Source organism: Rhipicephalus sanguineus, chromosome 9, assembly GCF_013339695.2.
Source record: "Rhipicephalus sanguineus isolate Rsan-2018 chromosome 9, BIME_Rsan_1.4, whole genome shotgun sequence".
In the NCBI taxonomy this organism is placed as follows: domain Eukaryota; kingdom Metazoa; phylum Arthropoda; class Arachnida; order Ixodida; family Ixodidae; genus Rhipicephalus; species Rhipicephalus sanguineus.
The window spans coordinates 121,382,446-121,387,386 of NC_051184.2; the positions used below are offsets into that span (position 1 = coordinate 121,382,446).

Consider the following 4,941-nt stretch of genomic DNA (forward strand, 5'->3'; position numbering starts at 1 on the left):
AATCACGGTAACGTTTACGACAGCATAAAACGGCACGTAACCTATAATTTATAAGTTACGTGGCTGTTACAACAATTTTATCTTTGTGTTTTCTTCATTTCCCTCTCTCATAAAGGTTACATCGACAGCAGCGTGCTAAGCACCGCGATGAGCCTTGTAACCTTTGCATTGTAACTTATAAAAGCGCAATGACTCATCCGTCAGGGGACCTACACTATGGAGTGGAAGTTTATTGATCAATGTGTCACATCGCGATCTGTCTTGTTCAAGGCTGGCTTTATCAATTGAACAGCGGATGATGTTCAAACAGAAGGGGTCTTAACAGCAGAAAAGCAAATCACAGAAGCAGCGATTTCACATTGCGGCGTACTGAGGCAAGCGATGGTGGGGTATGAACTAAAATTGGAGTTCAATAAGATGAGCCCGCTTCCAAAGCCCGTAATTTATGAAGTGACATAGTCTGCACAGACATCGGCAGAAGCACAAGAACGAAAAACTATCGTATGTTGGTCAAATATTTGTGCTAAACAACTTATTAAGTAGCTCTTATATCTATTTTGCTTTTAAGCCGCAGAAGTAATTAATTTGCCTCCGGGAAGCTTCTCATATGGCGACAAGATAAAGTACTGTGAGCACACGACAACCGACCAAATTAAACTGACGATGCGATCGAAGAACAATGCCGTGGCGCGAGAAAAATATTTTTCCGAGACTCGCAATACAATTTACTTGAATTTCGCTGCCGTGTTGTCTAGTTTGTTTGTTTTTTTTTTTCGCGTTATAATTAACGATTCGTAAAGTGCAGCAAACGTCACGGGACAACATAGCACCAAACACGCTTAACCGTCATCAATTCGCCAACACGGGAGAAAAAGATGCCGCTGAGTTCACAAAACAGCGTGGGACCGCCGCTCCAGTAGAGAGGCCGCGTACAGAGATGTATGAGCTCGCGGTGAGTAACAAATGTGGCGTCCTCGAGGCGCCGCTTCAACATTATCGAACCAGGGACGGCGTCATCTCTCCTAGGCTTTGCACAGCTTGAGGTGTATGCCGGGAAGAGCATTCGAATGCGAGGCGGTTGGTGCGGTTGCTCTTTGTTTCATCGATTTAAACAGATTTTACGCTCCGCGCTTTGTTGACGTGCGTGGTCTAATCGTGTTGTGTACGTGAGTGGCGTGTAACTAGTGATACAGCACGCAGAGACAGTCATTAACGTGCGCGATCCGCCGCAAATCTGCCACGAGGCATTGCAACGGGCACGTTCAGTGGGCTGCGCGGCCGTTGCGATTAGCTGCATTGCTGATTCTTCGCTTGCCTGAGACTGGCAATTGTCGAGCGGGTTGCGTCCGTTGCTACGTTGCCCGAAGACAGTAGTAAATGTGATTTGCAGGTAAGCAATATTCCCTGTTCAGTACGTTATTTGCTTGTGTATATATACTATCGTGAGCAATATGAGCTCGAACACGCGAGCGCGTGGCAAATAGCCTCAAAACAGAGATTACGTGATACGTGGATGGCGCTGCCAGAACCGGAGGGGAAAATGGGGCGCTCTTCCGCTGACTGTTGGCACTCCCGCTTCGGTAGCGTTGGTGCGAAACAGCAGCTGATTGCGTGCCATGGACCGCTAGCAATGATAACAAAAAAAATTGCACGAAAAACAAAATAAATAAAAGAGGCTTATCAAAATTATCAGCCAACACCATCTATATATACAATACAAGCATAGCCTGTGCATCACGGCAGGCAACGTCACCACCCGTATCTTCGCAGCTACATAGGCTGATGGGTCATTGGGTGTGGCTCTGCGCGTTGATGCGAATTCATAATGCCGCTAGCCGCCACGCTACAGCTGCCGTTTTGCAGCAACGATATCGAGGCGGGAGTGTCAACAGCTAGCGGAAGCGCGGCCCCCTTTCCACTTTGTTTCTGACCGCGGCCGCTGCGAATCAGCTGACGTAGGTTTCGAGGCTACTCGCCACGCACTCGCGTGTTCGAGCTCATATTGCTCACGATAGTACTTAAGTCGCGTGTTTACCTGAATTCATGCTCATGCTTGCGCTACTGTACGAGATGGGTCGTGTCATACTTTTATGTAATGCATTGTTATTGACAGTATTTGCTCTGCGTTTGACATTACAAGATGAGTGTTTGGGCGTAAACATCCGACTAAGATCATTCGTTATCATACACGTTTATGTGAGAAGAGATGAAGGACACAAGTTTAACCCTTCTTGCTGTCGCCGTCTTGGTACCTTCAACACGCTCGATGAAGGCTGCAATCACGGTGTGAAATACTGTAGGCGGCATAAACAAAGTGCTCCAGATCAGCTTTGCCCAGACGAGCTCTGCGTGCTCCTGTCAATGGCCGTCTGGGCTGTTTGTCATGTCCTTGTCACCGGTACATGATATTTCGTGGCGTCTATACGCAACGTGTCGGCTAGTTCAACTTTTCGCCATGCTTCCAACTCTGCTGCGGTAGTTTTAGGTGGACGAGTGAGAGTTTATTGCGGTAATGCGGGCTAGTTGGTTGTGATCACTGGTTTTCATTTCGGTAGCGCAAAGAAAATTAGACATTAAAAGAAAAAAAAAAGCCCTCGTAGAGTGATGTAGCGCGTTGCGCCTGTGCAACGGGTTTTTGTGTGTTTCCTTGCAGTAAAGTCAGTTGATGTTTAGCGCCCGTCCTTTCTACGTGTCCTCTCTTGTCTTTAATTGTTTTGCGCTACCGAAATGAATAAAGCTTTAAGTACGCGAAAGACAATGAAATGGCGTTAAGAGTGCGTTTTAAGTGTAGTTTTAAGTGTCTTAAAAGAAATCACAGCATCCTTCCGCGTGTAGCTGAATGTAGCAAACCCGAGGCACTATGTAGCAAACCCAAGGACGTTTATGACGTGAAAAAATAAATTGTTAAATCCAGTGGCTGAGCACGTTTTAGGGGACACGCAATCGACTGGGGGAAGGCACGTGCTCGCGCTAGAGAAAAATGACTGTCACGACGTCTTTATCTCGAGTCGCTCTTGATACCGACCACTCCGTGTGTGTGCGTGCGTATACGTGTTTGTGTGTGTGTGCTCGTGCGCATGTGTGTGTGCTCGCGCGTGCGTGTGCGCGCGTGTGTTTGCTCGCGTGTGTGTTCGTGCGCGCGTGTGTTCACGTGTGTGTGTGTGTTTGCTCGCGTGTGTGCTCGCGCGTGCGTGTGTCTGTGCTCGTGCGCGTGTGTTTGCTCGCGTGTGTGCTCGTGCGCGCGCGTGTGCTCACATGTGTGGGCGCGCGTGTGTGTGCTGGCGTGTGCGTGTGTGCTCGTGCGCGTGTGTGCTCGTGTGTGTGTGTGCGCTCGCGCGTGTGTGTGTGTGTGCGCTTGTGTGTGTGTGCGCGCGTGTGTGTGTGTGTGTGTATGTGTGTGTGTGTGCTTTTTGCTTTTGTCGGGTCAGTGCCTCGGGTTTTCGACGTCACCACGTATCAACCCAACCAGACGGGCTTCCGTCAGACTTCAAACTTCTGCGTCTTGAATTAACTTGAAAACTTACCACAAATATATGCTGAATTCTTCTTCATTCCATAGTTGCACTCATACAGATCACAATGTGCGGCATTCAAAATTCAGATAATTTATGTTCATGCTTACGCTGCTGTAAGAGTTCGGTCGAGCCAGAAAAATAAATTGTCATGCTTTTACGCATTGTTGCCGGCAGTATTTGCTCTGCATCGCTCGATTACGTCTAAATGCGTCGCTATCGAAACGGCGCAGCTGAGAATATGTTGCGCGATAAGCGATACGCTGTGGTTTAACGATTTTTCAGATAGCACGAATGCCAGCAATCGTGCAACGTAGGAGTTCGAAGGGGGACATGGTCAGTGTGGTTGGTATGTCTTTCGATGTCCTTAGTTCCTTAGCGATAAAAATTGGTTCTCTGGCACTGAGATAACTTTTTTTTGTGTTCTCGTTCTGTTCTAGGGTGCAAGCAACGTGTCATTGTGGTTAGAAAAAATGAATCAGTATACATGTGATTTAACTGTCAAAGCCGGAATGTTTAAAAGTACGTAGACAACACAAATGATTTTTTCCAGCCATATTAAATGTGTTGCGTTGGAACTGTTTACAGCATATATCCCGCCCAAGGCATGCTGGGATGATCTCCTATCAGGCAGCTTGGAAACTTCCAGACGCTTATGCCTTACGTTCGGTGCAACCGAGGTTATGAACTGTCAATTGGAATATGCCCATTGAGGAAAACGAACATATTCAAACTCCACGTGAAATGCCAAGTATGGTCACTGAAAAATGCATATTCTAATGTTTCTGTTTGTAATCACCTCCTGTCGTGTTTCTGCTACTAAACTGGCACTTACATTATTGCGTTGCTGACTCTTGTGCTAAACATATGTGCTAAACGAGCATTTGCGATTAACGTGCGTTTTCAAATAAGATTTTTTTTTTGTTTTCCGATAAACGTATTGCACAGGATAGTAGATTTGAGGAACGCTTATATATTGGTCAAGTAACACCCTTTTTTGGGGGGGGAGGGGGGGGGTGGAGTATGTGGTGTCTCACATCACATGTTGTCGGCAGTTGTGTGCAAAGTGGAAGTAACCGTTGGAATAGTGTAAAATAACGGTCCTCTCCTTTTAGGATCGACTGTCCATCGAGGAGATTGCGGAATCAGCAGCTGACATATTGACTGATGAAACATGATGGTGCGTGCAGCAAGAGAGGGTTTGACTGCAGATCCTGACCACATGCTCCTGTAAATTTGTACCAACCACAGGCGAAAACAAGAAGAAACGCTTTGAATACCTGCGGTCTTCTATCAGCTAGACAATTCCCTGAAGCTATTAATCAATAAACTTTGATGTATTCTGCTTTGGAGGTATAAAGCAATGAAATATGAATTCTTTTTGAATGTTGCATGTTTTTTTTTCTTCAGAAAATTTCTTGGGAGCACG

At 46.5% G+C, this 4,941-nt stretch overlaps 1 long non-coding RNA gene across 1 annotated transcript; it reads left to right on the forward strand.

Annotated features, from left to right (window-relative positions):
- Nucleotides 1–1,012: 1,012 nt before the first annotated feature.
- LOC125759770 (uncharacterized) lies at nt 1,013–4,162 on the forward strand. The gene is made up of 4 exons (XR_007417405.1): nt 1,013–1,390; nt 3,798–3,861; nt 3,953–4,034; nt 4,101–4,162. It is a non-coding gene; the product is annotated as an uncharacterized LOC125759770 (long non-coding RNA).
- Nucleotides 4,163–4,941: the final 779 nt, after the last annotated feature.